Here is an 18,378-nt window from a genome sequence, read left to right on the forward strand (position 1 = left end):
AGGGATCAGAGAGGGAGGTAACATGGGATATTAGCTTGAAAATAGGGACTGGGTTAAGAGACACTTCATTCAACAGGCAGAGAAGTTCAAGGTTGAGCAATGAGGGGAAACCAGGACATTTGCCCCTCACCTAAAATCCCCTCATTACACTATTTTAAGAATGCAATCAAAAGCATATTTGATCAAAGAAAGATTAAAAGTACCTATCAATTAAATACATCAATAGCATTTTTTTTTTTTTAAAACAGAAAGTTGGGAAAATATTTCTAACTCACATAGCAGGAAGCTACTATGTTTCACATTGAAAAAAAAAGTTCTTTCTGGTCAATAAGAACATGGACATCTCAGTGGAGAGACGGGCAAAATACACGACTGGAAGCTCAGCAACAAAAATATACTTACACATATTCGTGTATGATCAATGATTTTGCCAAAAACATAGACTCAAAATAAATAAGAGAAAAAGTTAGAAAGGCAAGGAGAAATCCATAGGAACACCAGGGGAGAAGAGATCATTAAACAATTTTTCTTCTCTTTGAAAGTCAAGCAAGCAGCAAAAGAAAATGGGGGAAAAATGGGCAAAATGATTATTTAGTTCAATTTAATGGATATATATTAAACTTAGTACTTACAAACAAAGACTATGCATTCTTCTCAAGTTTCTTTGGGAAAACAACCACTCTCTAAAGAAAAATCTCAAAAAAAAAAACCCTCTTCAAATTAGAAAATTTATTGAAATCTCCTTTGACCAAAATAAAAGAGATTTGAAACAAAAATAATAATCCTAAAATAACAATGGAAGTATATTTATGGGAAATTAAAAACATTAAGCTAAACAACTCCTGAAAAATGGAGAAAATTTAAAGTGTAATTATGGGCTATTTAGACAACAACAATGGAAATTTATCAAACCTGAAGAGATGTGGTCAAACTTACACTTGGAGAAAAGACATAGCCTTGGATTCTTGAATGAATGAAAATAAATGAGCAGAATATCCCACCAAAAAAAAGAAAAAAAGTCCCAAAACAAAAACACCAAACCCCCCCAAAAAAAACTTAAAAAGAAAATAATAAAGTAAGCCTTAAAAAAGTAGGCATTGCTCAAAACAAAACCACAAATCAATTAGATACAAAAGGAAAAAATACCCAGTAGAATTGATAAATCTGAGAACAGTTATTTGAAAAGCCAAAAAAGAAAGTTTTATAATTTTATAATTTTAAGATTTATAATTTTATAATTAAAATAGTTCCTTAACAATGTAGCAGTAAATAATCAGATCAATGAAATGTAATAAAAGGTCCAGAAACCAAATTAAGTATAATACAAATGAAGGCTAAAACAATTAATCTAACATCTTAAAAAAAGAAAAGATATTGGAAGACAGACAAATCGTGGATCTAAAAAAAAAAAAACAATTTCCCTACCTCACACTATACAATAGATAAATTCCAAAATAGATTAAAATTCTAAGTGTGTTAAATACAGCCATAATCTGGAAGGATATATGGGGGGTCAGGGAATGCTGCTTCCTCCCAGTGCTCCCGTACTCATGAGTTGAGAGGGCCTTCGGGGCATGGCCACTGAAGCAGGAAGGTAAAACCTGATGGATTTGGCTTCTCGGTTTAAATTTATTTATTTATTTATTCAATCAGTAAAGAATGTCTCCAATGTCCAAGTGCTATTAAAGGCACTCGGGGAACAGTGGTGAATAAAACCAAGAGAGAGATCATGGCCCTACCAGTGTGGGAGACAGAGAAAAAGCAATAATAAATTAATATGTAAGTAAATTTTTCAGTTTTTGGAAGGTGATCAACTGTACAGTTTCTAGAAAGTGATAAGATAAATATGCATACAGTACTTTTTCTATATTTTCTTTAAGGGGACTGGGGGTACAGAGGGTGGGTTGCAGTTATAAATAATCTGATCAGTGTGGGTTTCATTGAGAAGGCAACAGCAGTGGCAATCTGGAAAGAGGTAGAGAAGGCCATATGCCTGTCCCTGAGAAGAATGTTCTGGGTGGAAGGAGCGGCCGTGCAAAGGCCCTAAGGCAGGAATATGTCTATCATTCAAGAAGTAGGAAATGGGAACTTGTGGCTGGAGATGAGCTAGCTAAGGACAGAGCACTTGGAGATGCAGCCAGGAAGTTAACAGGGCAAGAGAGATCATGGCAAGGTCATTGACTTCTCCAAGAGGGACGGAGTTATTGGAGTGGTTTGAGCAGAGGAAGGACAGGATCTGCTGTGTTTGAACTGGATCACCGTGCTGCTATGTTGAGAAGAGACCGTAGGAGGCCAAGAACTGAGTCAAGGAGATCAGTCAGGAAGCTACTGCAGCCATTCAGGCAAGCCATGAGGGCAACGTGGATCAGGTGAATCCAGTGAACATGGTCAGGGTCCAGATACAGTGTAAAGGCAGAGTCAATGGGATTTCCTGAGAGATTGGATGGGGAGTGAGTGGGGGGAAATCATGTCAAGGATGCCTTCCAGCGGGCGCCTGGGTGGCTCAGTCGTTAAGCGTCTGCCTTCGGCTCAGGTCATGATCCCGGGATCCTGGGATCGAGTCCCACATCGGGCTCCCTACTCAGCGGGAAGCCTGCTTCTCCCTCTCCCACTCCCCCTGCTTGTGTTCCTGCTCTCACTGTCTCTCTCTGTCAAATAAATAAATAAAATCTTAAAAAAAAAAAAAAAGGATTCCTTCCAGCTATGTTTGCCTGAGCAACTGGAGCCCCTGGGAAAATGGATAAGGCTGTAAATAGAGCAGGTACATAGGGTGAAGATCAGGATCCCATTTTGGACAGGTTGAGTTTGGAGTGTGCCTTAGACACAATCCAGGAGTCCAACGGCAGCTAGATGGAAGCGTGTGAAGTTCACGAGAAAGGTCTGGCCTGGAAACAGAGATTGGGGCAGGCTCAGTGTCTAGCAGCTCAGCCATAACAAAGTATCACAGACTCGGTGGCTTAACAGACATTTATTTGTTCTGGAGGCTAGAAGTCTGAGATCAGAGAACCAGCATGATTGGTTTCTGGTGAGACCTATCTTCCTGCTTAGTAGAGGACAACTTTCTTGCTGTGTTCTCAGGTGGGGGGGAGAGAGAGAGAGACAGAGACAGAGAGATAGAGAGAGATCTTCTTCTTCTTATAGGACCAGAGTCCTATTGGATTAGGGCCCTACCTTCACGACCTCATTTAATCCTGATTACCTCCTAAAGCCCCCATCCCCCAATACAGTCACATAGGGGGTTAGAGCTTCAACATGTAAGTTTTGGGGGGACACAATTCAGTCCATAGCTGTTACAAACGGTATTGAAACCCATGAGACCTGACGAGTTGACCAGGGGAGTGAGGGTAGATGGGAGGAGACAAATAGCCAAAGCACCATATAAAGGTACCTACAAAGCACATGACACACTGGGGAAAATATTTGCCATGTATAAGTCAACAAAGGATTAGTATGCTTGCTACAGACAGGATACTTCTAAATGATTAAGACACTCCCAAGGAAAGTTAGGCAAAGGACATGAACAGGCAATTCTCACAAGAAATTCAAATGGCCATTAAACATGCTATGCACTATTGCATCTCATTCATCATTAGACGAACACAAACCAAAAGAATCATGAGAACTCATTTTCATCAATCAGATTGGTCAAAATAAAAGAAGGATGATGATGGCCTGGTTTGTGGTATTTGGGGAAAGAGGTGATTCGTGCATTGTCAGTGAGAACCTAAGTAGGCAGCTTTACTACGTGGCAGTCAGGTGTAAGATACAAAGCTTTAAAAATAGGCCAATTGCACGACAAACGTATGGTGTCAGAAGTCAGTGGTTATCTGGGGGAAAAGGGAGGTGTTTGAGATGGGGATGGGTGTGGGGGTGTCTAGAGGGATAGAAACATTTCTTTCTTGATCCAGATGGTGGTACATGTTTACTTTGTGACAATTCATTGAGAAACATATTTCTGCATGTAGTTTATACTTCAATATAAAATTAAAAAAATAATGCCTCTCATTTGACATAGAAATCCTCCTTCTGTGGGCAGGTAGTGTCAGGGACTGATAAAGCAGTTCCCAGCCAAGCTCCAGACCCAAGCAGGGTACACTTGCATCTCATCTCTTGGCCCCGGACATCTCGAAAGGAATCTCGGTATAAATTTGGAGTTGGGCTTTGTACCAGGATTGTCTATGAAACATGAGCCACATTTTCCAAAGAAATTGGCTTAGCAACCAGAAAATGAGTTCTATTGTTAAGGCAAAACAAGCTGCTGATAAGGAGAGATTGCCTAACTGCCCTCTTTCTTTTCCTTCAGGTCCTGTGTTAAATGTCAGCTCTCCAGAGAATTTTCACTGACCACTGCCCTCACCTTTATCCATTTTTCTCGGTCAGAGTGCCCTGTTTTCCCCACAGCCCTGCTCATGATGGATGGGTGATTCTGCTCTGCGTTGGTTTCATACTTGATGAGCATAAGCATCATTTTATCACTGTAGTATCACCAGTGCTTAGAGAAGCACCTGGAACATAATAGGTGCTCAATAAACACAGTACAAACAAATGGGTGTTTTATTCCCAATCTCTCCCATTTCCCTATCTTTAAAAGAAACAAGAGAGAAATTTCATTTTTAAATTCTCTAAGAAAAAATGTAATCACTCTGATGCCCGAACAGGGGCTTTGGTAATTGAGACGTCCAGATCAAGTCCCATTTTTACCTCTTAATGGCTGTGTGACCTTGGATAAGTTTCCGAATCTCTTCAAGTTTATCTTCATCCCACTGAGTGTGCAGAGTGATAGTTTTTGCCTTACAGGCAGGTAGTCAGATAATTTATCATTTAATTTGGGACATCTTTGAGAGTGAAAAGGGGCTCAACTAATAATGCTACTGGGACAGGTATAAATGAGACTGTCCTGGGGTGGGGACCCAGGATGTGCATTTGCAGACAGCCTGCTGTCTGCTTCAAATGGGCTAAGGAGCTAAGGGGCTCAGTCAGTGGGAGTTTTATCCCAGCGCTTCTCTGCTGGCTATATTTTGGGTAGCAAGGTTCTAGAACAGTGGTTCTCAACCTGGCTGTCCTTTGGAATCAGTGCTTGAGAAGACCCAGATGCTGATGCAACTGGTCTTGGGTGTAGCCTGGGCATCAAGATGATTCAAATGCGCCGGTGATTGCACAGGGCAGCCAGGCATGAATCCTGCTCTGACCCTGGTTCCCCTTCATTCCTCAACCACCCTTCTCTCTCTCTTTTTTATTGTGGTAAAATATACGTAACACAAACTTTGCCGTTTTAGCCATTTTTGAGTGTCCAGGTCAATGGTGTTAAATGAGTCCACACTGTTGTGTGACCATCACCACCATCCATCTCCAGAACTTTCTCATCTTCCCACACTGAATCTCCGTAATCATGAAACATCATCTCCTCCTTCGCCCATTTCCCTAGCCCCTGGTAACTTCCATTCTCCTTTCTGTCTCTATGAATTTGGCAACTCTAGGTACCGCATAGTAGAATCGCCCACTATGGGTCCTTTTGTGTCTGGCTAGTTTCACTCAGCATCATGTCCTCAAGGTTCTTCTGTGTTGCAGCATGAATCAGAATTTCCTTCCTTTTAGCGACTGAGTAGTATTCCATTGTATGGAGATAGCACTTTTCGCTTATCTATTCATCCTCTGATGGGCATTTGGGCTGTTTCCACCTTTTGGCTGTTGTGAATAATGCTGCTACGCACATGGGTGTGCAAATATCTGTCCGAGTCCCTGCTTTCAGTCCTCTTGGGTGTACACCCACACGTGGAATATCTAGGCCATCATCCTCTCCTCTCAACCACCGTCCCCCTTACTACCATTCAACACATGTTTGTTTTAACACCAGTCATTTACTCTGCACCTGGATCATCCCAAATCTCCATAAGGACCCGGCTGAGGAGCACTTGCACAAAAGGAAGGAATAATATGTAAGTTAATGGTCTCTGAGCAGAGCAAAAATCCGTCACAGGTTTGCAAAGTCCCTGAGCCTGGAGTGTTCTGTGCCTGTGGTGAAGGCTTGCACTGATAAAGCACAGGGGCTGCAATGCCAAATAGGCCGAGCTCACATTAGACCGATTCTGACATGAGATGTTGCTTTCCTGTCTGAGCTCATGACTGGGATGTCTCCAAGCCATTGTTCCCCTGGAGCCCAGCCCTCCTGAAAGCTGGGAGGCTGTGACAGGTCTGGAAGGAAAGGGCTCTGATTCTGCCTTCTTCATGACATAAGCAATAAAGTGTGGACTTGCAGGGGGCCTCCAGGACCCTCTTCTTCTTCTTGATGATGCTTGGATCTCCAGCCTCAGGAGAGGCTTCTCTGTTTATAGCAGTACATCCTGTCGGAGGCTGAGAAGCTGTGGGAGTGACATGCCCTGCATTCTCGGAGTTCGATGCTGCTATTTGCATCAGGGCGGTAAAATTCCCTGAGCCCAGAAATCAAGCTCATGACTGTGCTAGGCAATGATGATTTTCAAATACGGTGAAAATCAGTCAACCCTGACACTGGAAGTCCTGATTGAACCGATTCCAGACTTTCTGTGATAGAACTAGTCATCCTTGAAACCCAAGAGGAAAGTTCCAGGAAGTGAGACAACACCCAGAAAAGAGCTGCTCCAAATGGGAATTCTCTTGCAGTACCATTTCTGGAACTCCTGGCCTGCATCTCATAAACAGTCATGTCTTTCTTGCAAGGATAGCTCCTGAGCACCGGCCATGGGACAAGCTCTGCATTTTGAAATATTTATGATCAGTGATATAAAGGCAAATATATCTGCAAGTTTCCACATCAGCCTATACAAAGGCGGTCACACTAACTCAAATATGGCTGGTTTGTGCCTACAGCTGCCAACCCTCTTGTGCCCCTCCATACCTCCCCGAGTTGTGTCAGGGAGCCCCAGGGAGCGTCTCCTGTGAGCCCTGCACAGGACCCTCGTGGGGTGCTTCTCCCCCACCGCACTGCGCCCTGTTTAGGGACCATCTGAAAGGCGGGGCCACTGCAGTCACTCATTCTAATTCCTCAGACACTGACTCAGCAGTGGTTTACGTTGCGATGTCACAGCATCTTCTCCATCCTGTGCCTGTAATGACCTGAGATATGTGCACTGTCTGTCGCAAGTACTCCCTTGGACCCCACCTTTCTCCATCTGGCCAACCCCTAGTCCTTCAACAAGACCCAATTTATGTCACACGTATGAGAAGACTTCTCTTCTCTCATTCACGCGGTTATAGGGAAAACCAAGTTGCCCAGACTGTAGAGACAAACAGAACTGGCCTTAGTCTTCCCTGCCGCTCAGCAGCTCTGTGACTCAGACCAGCTCCCTGTCCCTCATCTGTAAACAGGAGCAACACAGGTACATTCTTCAGAGCTAGGTCCGAAGGTGCAGTGAGGTAATACAGGAAGAGGTTAGCAGCACCCCTGCCCCAGTACACGTTCAATAGACGGCAGTTGTTAGAGAATTCGAGTGGACAGAGGCAGCATCTAGATGGGTTTACTTTATTTTTTTATTTATTTTTTTAGTTATGTTATGTTAGTCACCATACAGTACTTCACTAGTTTTTGATGTAGTGTTCCATGATTCATTGTTTGTGTATACTTTAAAAATGGAATGAGTTAACATCTTCAAAGAGGAAGTTTAAACCTTAATTCCCATGCCACGACCACTGCCACCACCAAACATAGATTCTGGCCCCACTTCCTTTTGGGTCCCTGGTCAGGTACAGTCACCTTTCAGTGGAGTCTGCATACCCGGGTTCCACATTCTCCATGTCCATCCTGTCACCTGGGTGGCCCCTGACCGAACAGGTGCCTCATCTCAGAATAGAGTTTTGCACAAGACACTGTTCCCCACTCTGGGAGGTTCACCATCAGGTGGAGCAGCACCCCACTAACCTCCCCTCCTCTGCTCTCCCCTGCACCCTGCACCCCTCACCCTGCCTGTATCCCCTCCTCCAGGCCCTGGACTCTTCAAAGACAAAGATGATGTCTTAATCATCTCTATCAAGCCCCTATTTGTGAATTGCTTAATGCCTTTGAAATTTTTTTTAATTTATCTTTTCCCCAGTGATCAGTCTCAGGAAAAACAAATACCTAGGATGCAAGAATCAGAATGATAAGGATTCTTAAGAGCATATGTAAAAATAAGATCAAGTTTGGAAGAGATAATGTCGTTCCTTCAATGTCCCCTCCGGCCCAGGCTACCCCTGGGTTTACACGCTCTCCATTTACTATAGTCATAGCTCTTGATCTAAACATTCACTACCTTTTCCAACAGTGTGATTGTTACTTATAGACACAGTAGGCCCTTATATTTGAATTAGAACAGTCCAGGAAAATCCAGAGGTGCAGATCTTGTTACTGTTTATCTTTCCTTAGAACTACAAATGATACCCATCAGACCGGCACAGATTAAGAAGCCTGGCAAAATCCATTGTTGACGTGAAGCAATAAAACCTCTCCTTTGCAGCACATTTGCCAAGAGATATGGGGGGAAATGGTCATCTTGACAATTTTCATAATAGTAATAGTTTAGAAATAATCCAGAAATGATAAGCAGCACAGCCACCTTTGACAAAGGTGGGAATCCAGTCAGGGAGGGGTATGCAGGGAGAGCCAATCATATCTGAAATGGTTTTCTCTAAAAGAACATTTGTTTCTCTAAAAGAAACAAATAAGGTAAAGCATTGGTTTTGACAATGCTAGGCGGTGGCTAATGGGAGTTTACCATATATTGCCTATACTATAATATATGCTTGAAATACTTGACAATCAAAATAGGAAACTTTAATTTGTCACCTCCTCTACATCGGGCTATGTTATATGTATCATTTACCTATAAGTAAAATATCTGAGAAAATTATTCTGACATTTTGTGACTTGCCACAGACCAACAGAGCTGGTAGCTGGGTTTCCAGGCTGTTTAATTCTAAAATGCACCTTCTTTGCATTACAGCTACAACCTCTAATGATGAACTCTTTTGGAGTCTGTCTCCCATGGTAAACTCTCATCCTACCCCTTCTTATGTCTCCCCTCCCATGTCTTCCTGCATCCCAGCTCCAGGCCCTGCTTTTCATTTAATAATCCTATCATTTGCCTGATGTGGGAGCCCTAGACCAGATCCAGAGGCATCAGGTATCTCTGATTTAAGAGTAGAGTCTGCATGAAAGTTCCCCACCTTAAGGGCACTGGCACTGGGAAGCTCTGGTTGAAACCCACTGGTTATTAGTAAGGCCACTGACCTTGCTCAGCACTGATCGCCGATTCTCTCTCTTTCTCTTCTTGGGAATTGGGCAGCAGAGTCCTCTGTCCTTGGCCCCTCTGCTGCAGAGGTCCCAGTTTGGACCATGTCCTCACTCACTGGACTACAGTCTCCTCAAACCTATCTCCAGTCTTACCATCTCCAGTCTACAGCCCATACCGTTGACCCGATGACCATTCAGTCACTGAACCAATGTCTACTGAGGACCTGCAGTGTGCCAGGGGTCTTGATTTTCAGAGGTGGAGAAGATATCATCAGCCCCTGCCCTTGAATGATTTACATGGAATAGATCTAAATAGTCCTGGTGGGGCACCTGGGTGGCTCAGTCGGTTAAGCATCGACTCATGATTTTGGCTCAGGTCATGATCTCATGGGTCGTGGGATCGAGCTCCGCGTCAGGCTCTGCACTCAGTGGGGAGTCTCCTTGAGATTCTCTCTCTCCCTCTGCCCCTTCCCCCCACTAGTTCACTCTTTCTCTCGATCTCAAATAAATAGATAAATAAACAGTGTCTTGGAAAGATATGTCACTTCCTTGCTAAAGTGCTCAGTGATACCCTAGGCCCACCTCCAGACCCTCTGTGGGAGGTGCCTGGAAATAGGCATGTGGTAAGCTCCCTAGATGACTCAAACACTTCATTTTAAGAACCCTGAGCTAGAAGGTAAGACCTAAGACTCTTGGATTGGATTTGACAAAAAGGACAACAGAGTGGTCCTCCAGGCTGGGATGTCACAGCTCATCAGTGCTATGGCAGCTGCTACCGTGTAGAGACAGTGCCTGCTAAGCCTGCCTGAGATTCGGTAACGGCCCAAAGATGCCGAGTCTTCACTCCCAATCATGCCTGTCCCAGGAGAGCCTACAAGAAGGTTCAGAATACCTCCCTGTTCTGAAGCAAACTCCTGACTGTGGGAGTCACCCTCATGTTCAACTCTCCCCCCGCCAAGTAGTTGGGGCTCAGATAAGTTCAGAAATATAAAAAAGAAGAAATCGCAAAAGCAGAGGAATAAAATTAGAGTGCCTAAATATCCCATTTGCCCAGCACAGTCTCATTTTACACCTGCCATCCCAGTGTAATAATTAATATTGCCTGCTCTGCTCCCTGAATTATAGGCTTGGAGGACAGATGATTTGGTGGCCCTACCTAAAACTTGTGGGGGAAAATAGCTGTGTATTGTGCAAGGCCATATGGAACATAAAATAAAGGGACACTAGAGTAACTAGTTGACCATTTTCTGAGTCTCTCCAGGTTTTGAAACTTCTTCCTCAATACTTATATCCTAAGAACCCAAAGTAGGCAAAGCCTGAGAAAGGAGCCCCCTTCATTTTGGCAAGTGCCTGATACAGGTCTCCAAAGGGAAATTCTTACCCTGGCAGATGTGTGCTGCTTCTGTTTTCCACAGACTGCTGGTATGAGGAGGGCTGCTTCACCTGCTCCCTGCCAATCTGCACAGGCCTCTGCCCTGTTGGGGTGGTGGTTCCAGTCACCTCCTCTGGCCACTGATTCTTCAGAGCCTCACAGTGGCACCCAGGTCTGCAGCCCTCTGGAGTCTCAAGTGTTATGGAGTTTAGGATGACCCTTCTTCATTCCCACACTCAGCCCGGGTCCTTGCCTCGGGCCAGTTCAGTTACTGGTTACCACTCACCAGCCAGGGCAACTTAGACCCTCTGCCCCTCAGGCCCTGTGTGTGGTCTTGTTTCTCATGCTAGGCTCCCTCCTCCTCGTCGAGAATCCTCTCATGGGGTCCAACATTCCTCCCTGAAATCTGGCTTTGATGGCTCCCCTGGGGCCCCGTGTTCGGCAGAGACACTTGTGTGGGTCTGACCCGCTGTAGGTGTGGTTTGGGTTTCATCCCAGGGAGAAGGGGAGAAAGGACGAGAAAGACACTTAGTGGAAGGGGCCGTTGCTTAACTCTTGACCAGACATGCTTGCCTCTGAGTTCTGGCCCCTCCAGAATATGTATACATGAGAGAGCGAGTTTGATTTTGTTAAGGGATTGGCTCCCGTGATTGTGGAAGCTTGTCAAGTCCAAAGACTGATGCAGTAGCCTGGCAGGCTGAAGGCTCAGGGAAGAGATGCAGTTGCAGGTCAAAGGCGACCTGCTGGCAGAATTCCTTCTCGAGCAGGAGAGGTCAATCTTTGTTCTGTTAAGGTCTTTAACTGATTGCATGAGGCCCACACATTCTGGAGAGCAATCTGCTTTAAAGTTCACCGATTTAAAAGTTAATCTCATCCAAAAAACAACTTCACAGAAACATCTAGAATAATGGTTGACCAAATATTCAGGCACCATGGCCCAGCTAAGGAGGAATTTGCCATTAGTGTTGTCTTTTGGGCCATTTCCCAGGTTTATGGTTGTATTTAGTAGGGGGAAGCAGGGAAAAATTGGTCTACGCTCTCTTGGCTGGCCTGGAAATTAAAAAAAAAAAAATAGGAGAGCCAATTTGTAGGAAGTGAGAAGGAGGCTAACCCCACGGAGAGAAACAGAGATGAGAGAGAAAAGGAGTCTTCCCTGGCAGGCTCTCTGCCCCTGTCCTTACTAAAACTTGGTCTTCCAATCACTCCTTAGAGTCTATGAGCCCATAAAGTCCTGTTTTGTTTAATTCATTCGACTTGGGTTTCTGTCACATACAACCAGCTAAAGGACATGGGAGGGTTGGTTAATTGAAATTGTTCTGTATAGGAATATACTTGGTTAAAATAGGTGTTGACAAGATCTGCCATCTGCAATGTCTTTGGCACAATAAAACTAAATGTCAGTTTAAAAAATAATAATAATTAATAAGTAAATAAATAAGAAATTGCTGGCTGGCCCAAAAACTCAGCTATCCCAGCAGCTAGCTACTCCGTTCTGATGTCAGCCCTGTCCTGTTTCCTGCGAGGGTAGGCAAGGGTAGACATGGAGAAGGAGCCCTTAGCTGTGCCGGGGGTGGATTCTTAAAGATGGAGAGAAATTACACGTGTGGGGGCGGTCAGTCTCGGGGGGGCGGGCAGCCACTGGGGTCCTGTCTGCTGACTAAATGGGGCCTGTAGCAGGAAATGGGGTCAGGAGACAAGGACCCAAACTAGGCCAAGGTGTCACCACAAAGTGGCCATGTGGAGAGTTTCAAATTCCTTGGGCATGGCGGCTTATGGCCGAAACGTCTGTCCAGACTGTTGCCAGTTTATCAACAGAGTCACAATGCCCTCATTGCCCCTGTCCACAGCTTCTATTTCTGTGAGGCCTCATTGAATTGCACCATAAGAATTCTAAAGTATCTTCAACTCTGAACCTAGGGCTATTGGATTTCCCTTGACTGCAGAGCCAATATCAATCGCTCTGCCCAGGGAAAACTGTGCATGAGAAAATATCCCAGACCAGTTGGGTCCTTATAACCAGACTCGCTTCTCGATGAGGTGAAAAACCAGTTGGAATTGGAGCCTTTCAGACTGCACTTGACAACTGAACCTTTACATTTCAGCTTAAAACACCGAAGGGAAAAGTGGGGGGAAAAAAACCAGATGCCTTTCTCAAAAAAAAAAGAGAAAAAAATGAGAGAGAGAGAAAGAGAGAAAACACACCACTCTAACCTCAACTTTATTTGCATTTTATACATTTTATATATTTCATTTTATAAAAACAGTCAAGCCCCAACCGCAAGATTTCACAGATAAGAAGAAAAAGCTGGACTGTGCTTAATTCAATATTTTAGAGAGACACTCTTACGGGCAGTCAGTAAGCGGCATCCCGGCCAGACCAAGACTGCTGACGACTCTGAAAAATGTGCCTGTGATTCACACTGGGACACCACATCTCATAACACACCGTGTGCGCAAGAGGCTGTAATTACGAAATGTTTGCATTCAGCAACGTGGGTGCCGAAATACAGATGTTCCTCGTTGATGCTAATTGGACCTGACGTGGCTTTGGCCTGCTTTATAACAGTTGCCGGAACACGCAATACGCTTCAGCGTGGTCCTCTGAAGGCCTCTGTTTCATATCGCCTTTACTAGGGGGCCGGGGGCCGGCGGAGGATTGACATTAGCGCTGGCCCTCATCTGTCCCAGAGCTTGGTGAAAAATGCCTTCCAGCCTGCAGGAAGGGGCACCCTTCTCAGGGGCCCACCACGCACTTTCATTCAGCCATTTCTCTTTCTATTTAAAAGGGAAGGTTCTTCCCTCATATCCCCTCCTCCCCCACAAGTGAGGACTGAGTGAGGGTGCCATTTGTTTTCATGCTACTTCTTAATGTGTCCAAGATGTGCCAGCTCTCAAAAAACCATCAATGAAGGAAGCCCTTCTCTGACACCCTGGGCTCCCTACCTACTGACCTCCCCGCCTCCACGTTTGCTTGGAGTCCTTGAATGCAAAAGGCCCTCTCGCTAGAAGCATAGATTGACGCACACTTGCGTGTACCTACTGTGTGTAAATTCTGCTGTGGATAGAAAATGAAGATAATCACGTGCAGGCTTGCTGCGACTTGGTCCGTCGGAGCTGGATTGACGTTATTATAAAAGAAAGGGTCGGGGGCATTGGTTGAACATCTCGTCTGCTCCAGGTAATGTTCAGACAGCGAGCGCCTCTGATGGAGGTAGTGAGGACAGTGGTTAAAGAGGATGGGTCTGGAATCACACCGCCTGGGGTCACCCAGCTTAACCATTGAGACGTGGCACCTGGGCAATATGGCCCACAGTTTCCTCATCTGTAAAAGGGGATCTAGTTGTATACAGCTTGCAAAGATATTGGGGACGACATAAACGAGTAGGTGCCCATAAAGCCTTCTCTTTGATGCTTGCCATATAGGAAATGGATGCTCGATCAAGCTATCCTCAACTTTAAAACTTTATCCTCCCAAATATTGTGAAGTACCCTTAGAAGTATAGCTCTCTCTACCTCTATGTAAGTCTGTCTGTCAGTCTGTCTTATGTGTCTGTCTATCTGTCTATCATTTGTTGCGCCTTGAGGAAAGATGTGGCTATTCTGGTTAAAGAAATCATCACCCATGGATTTATTTTAAATTAATGGACCATTAGATTAAAACAAGATTCTATTCAAGGTAACATGAAAACATATTTTTACAAAGCAAATAAACAGACTTTAATGGCATAAAAGAAAGACACAAAGGTTACAGTGAATGCAGCAATCGAACAAGCCAGGCTACAAAGAAAGGTGAGGTCCAGCCTGGGGATTTTTTTTCCAAGATCGGCCATCCATCTGTTGAATCCCCCTGCATTCCTGCCTTCCTTACAGTTTTGCCCTTTGACCCTTCTGTTCCACTTACCTATTGTTGGGTAACAAAACTACCCCAACCTTAATAATATGTGACAGCAAGTGTCATTTATGTGCTCGCAATCTGCATTTTGGGCAGTGCTCAATGGAGTCTGCTCTTTTCTGTTCCTCCTGGTGTCAGCAGGGGCCACAGTGACTTGGAGACTGGGGGCTGGGATCATCTGAAGACTTCATTAGTCCCTCCTCTGTCCAGTTGTTTGGTGCCGGCCTATGTGACCACCTAACTTCCTCGCATGAAGGCAGCTAGGTTCCAAGAGCAAGCGCCACAAAACAAGGCAAAAGTGCACTGCATTTTTATACCTAGCCTTGAAAGCCACATCATTCATACCCCATATTTTGAGAGAGTCACAAAAGCCTACAGAGTTTCACGGGGAGGGAACATAGACTCCACCCCTCAATGGCAAGAGTGACACTGGCACATTGGAAGAAGAGCCTGTGTGATGGGTTCTTTTGGAAATAAAATTGGTCTCATTTTCTGACTTTGGGAGGACTTTCTTTATTCTTTTTTTTTTTTTAAGATTTTATTTATTTCTTTGACAGAGAGAGACAGTGAGAGAGGGAACACAAGCAGGGGGAATGCGAGAGGGAAAAGCAGGCTTCCCGCTGAGCAGGGAGCCCGATGTGGGGCTGGATCCCAGGACCCTGGGATCATGACCTGAGCCGAAGGCAGACGCTTAACGACTGAGCCACCCAGGCGCCCCTTCTTTTTTCTTTCTTTTTTTTTTAATCCCAAAACTTTATACCTGATGCTGCATGTATTTCCAGGACATTCCTATTTTGTTTCTTTTTAATTGGCATTTATTGGAAATTCTTGCTGTTGAGGAGCTCACAGTCTAGTGGGAGAAGCAGATGAATAAATAGACAACAAAAATACTTGCTGGCATGTGCTTTGTTGGGGGAAATCAAAGGAGACCCCAAGCCCAGCTGGGGACTGGGAAAGTGTCCGGGCAGAGGAGTCACGGAGCTGAGTGTTTGGGCATAAGGACAGGGGATCCATGACGGTTAACTTTATGTGTCCACTTGGCTATGCCATGGTCAAACACCAACTGGTCGAACACCAACTGAGATGTTGTTGTGAAGGTATTTTTTAGATGAGATTAGCATTTGAACCAATGAAAGTTGAGTGAAGCAATCCCATTTTATCCTCACCTCTTGCCCATTTCTACCTCCCATTCCTACTTTTATATAAGAAAACCAAGCTCCAGAAGTAGTTGCCATTGGAAAATCCAAGGAAGCTTAGGCATGGGAGCTTCGGTTACCATGTTGCTTGTGGATAGGGAATATTGTGTTGCTTTGTCCAAGACAAATGTTGAAAAATAATTTTGCTCAATAAGGAAAAGGCATGTTTGCTATTAAGACTCTGCCCAAACAAATGAAAGGAAAGTGGACATCAAAGCTATAATTCAAATTATCATATTATTTAGGGGGAAGGTGGGCAAATCTCTTGAACCAGTTATTACAGTCAGAAGGACTTTTTGACTGGATGATCTAGGTAAATGATTCAATTCTCCATTTTGTTTGAGCTGCACAGATAGAACCTAAGACTATTTCTATCCCCACAGAGGTAGAGTGGAGGAGCGAGGAAATTTTCTAGTAATTTCAGCAATGACAGTTGCATCCATTCATCTGCATATTTGACAAATATCTATGAAGTGTCTAAATACATGCTAAGCACTGAGCTAGGTGTTAAAGCTGCAACAGTAGGGAATACCCAGCCCCTGCCTTCTAGATATTCAGAATTAACTGAGGACAATGACCAAGGAGACTGGTTACCTGTTCACTACACCTGCTTTGTTTGCCTCCTGGGCACATAGCAGACTATAGTTCTCATTCTCCCTTGCAGCCGGATGAGGCCATGTGACCAAGTTCTGCCCATGGAATTTGAATGGAAGAGATTTGTGCCACCTCAAAGCCTTCTCCATAACATCTCCTACCTGCTTCTCTACCACAACCAGTTCTCTGTCTGCTGACTGGCTGTCTATACCCAGGATGGTCCTGGAAGCCATTGGTTGCAGAAGGCAGGGCTTCTGTCAGCTGGGTCCTTACATGACTGCATGGAGCAAATTGTCTTTCCAGCCCTGGCTGCTGATTGGAATTAATAGGAGTGAGAAATAAGTTTCTATCGTGTTAAGCCACTGAGAATGGGGTATACCTGTTGAGCAGTTAGCACTACCTTAGTTAATACTCTAGACAGTTTGAAGTGCAATTAAGAAAGTGTTACAATGCCAGTGTACACAAGATTTTGTAGAATATGGAGGATTCTATAAGCAACTCTCTTACTTCCCCTTGAGACCAAAAGATTGGAACAATTTCTCATCAAATTGGAGGAGTTGCTGGGTGTAAAGGGAGGAGGTGTGCCAGAGAACACCCCCCAGAGGGGGGAAATAAAGATGACTTTTGAAATGTGCCTTGCAGAGGAAATGGGATTGTTCCAAGGGAGTGAGTGAGGGAAAAGCATTGTGAGCAGAGGGAACAGCCTATACACAGACTTTGGGTCTGAAAACGCAGGACACATTCAGGAAATGGCAAGCTGTCTTGTCGGACTGCAGTTAAACCAGCCTGGGTGAGACAGAGAAAGAGGATGTTAGGAAAAAAGGTGGACCCTGGAGAGAGGATCATGAACGGCATGGCAGGATCTACCTGAAGACCACGAGAAGGCGGTGAAAGTTACAATACAAAGCCACTGGGGGCGGGGGGGATGAACGAGATTGGCTCCGTGTCTCAGTAAAATAACACTAGTACCAGGGTAGCAGGGACTGAAATAAGAAGAAACTGGAGACAAAGAGCTCATATCTCTGAGAAGTATTTAAAGAAACTGATTTATCTTAATTCAGCACTTTCCTTTTGTCCATGCCTACATGTGCACAAGACAGAAGATGATTTTACAATTCAGTTACATGGAGGAGAGGGTGGGATGGTCAATTCGATATTTTAAAACAAACAGCAAAAAATTGTTTGGCCTAAAGTTTGCAAGATGTTTTGATTTGTGGGTGGTTAAACTTAACCCTCATTGGGTCGGTATTTTATTGACTCTTTGGCAGAGCATGATTTCATATTTTTGAGGAAAAATAAGCCTTGCAACTTTCACATGAAATCGGAGGATTTGTTGGCCATCAAAAAGTTCTTGCTAACTTGAGTTTCTATACTTTCATGTAAAGGAATCAAAAACATTTAAATCAAATTTCTTTCCAAGGAGACATCAACTTTAAAATGATGGGGAGAGTGGATTGGCAAAATGTGTTAAGGGGCTTGGTGAGCTAAAATTATTTGGGGGGAAAATACATATTTTTAAAGGTTCATAATGAAAGCAAAACAAGAGAATTCACCTAAGTCCCGATCAAAATGCCAAGAAATCCAACCCGGAGACCACCATCCTGCCTTGAATTTCAAGATCATCTGAATCCCCAACGTAAGTCTAATGATTTTCTCCAGTTGGAATTGATTTTTCTCACCTATTCTCCACTGTGGTAAGGATTAGCAGCCAAGCATAAATTCCATTGTTTTGAGACTCTTTCTGTGGTAGGTAGCCTCCAAGATGGCCCCTAATGTTCCCCACTCCTGGTATTCACGCCCCGCATAGCTCCACCTCCCATTGTACCAGGGTTGGTCTTGGTGACCAACAGCAGATAGTGAAGGCACGTGACTTCAGAGATTAGGTCATAAAAGGCTATGGCTTCCATCTCGGGGACTGGCTTTCTGTCTCTGAAATTATTTTCTCTGGGGGAAGCAAGGTGCCATGTTGTAAACACATCTTTGGAGAGGCCCATGTGGCAAGGAATCTAACAGCCAGTGAGGAGCACCCAGTGAAGAACATAACTGCCAGCAATAAATTGTGTGCTTGTGCTTGAAAGCA

At 44.3% G+C, this 18,378-nt stretch overlaps 1 long non-coding RNA gene across 1 annotated transcript in view; it reads right to left on the bottom strand.

Annotated features, from left to right (window-relative positions):
* The window catches only part of LOC112819850 (uncharacterized), a 41,269-nt gene extending 23,159 nt beyond the window's left edge, over positions 1-18,110 (bottom strand). Inside the window, exon 1 of the long non-coding RNA XR_003206985.2 lies at positions 17,978-18,110. This is a non-coding gene — a long non-coding RNA (uncharacterized lncRNA). The remainder of the gene's footprint in view (positions 1-17,977) is intronic.
* Positions 18,111-18,378: the final 268 nt, after the last annotated feature.

This window comes from Callorhinus ursinus, unplaced genomic scaffold (assembly GCF_003265705.2).
Source record: "Callorhinus ursinus isolate GAN/ISIS: 27379988/994484 unplaced genomic scaffold, GSC_fseal_2.0 scaffold3, whole genome shotgun sequence".
Taxonomy (NCBI): Eukaryota; Metazoa; Chordata; class Mammalia; order Carnivora; family Otariidae; genus Callorhinus; species Callorhinus ursinus.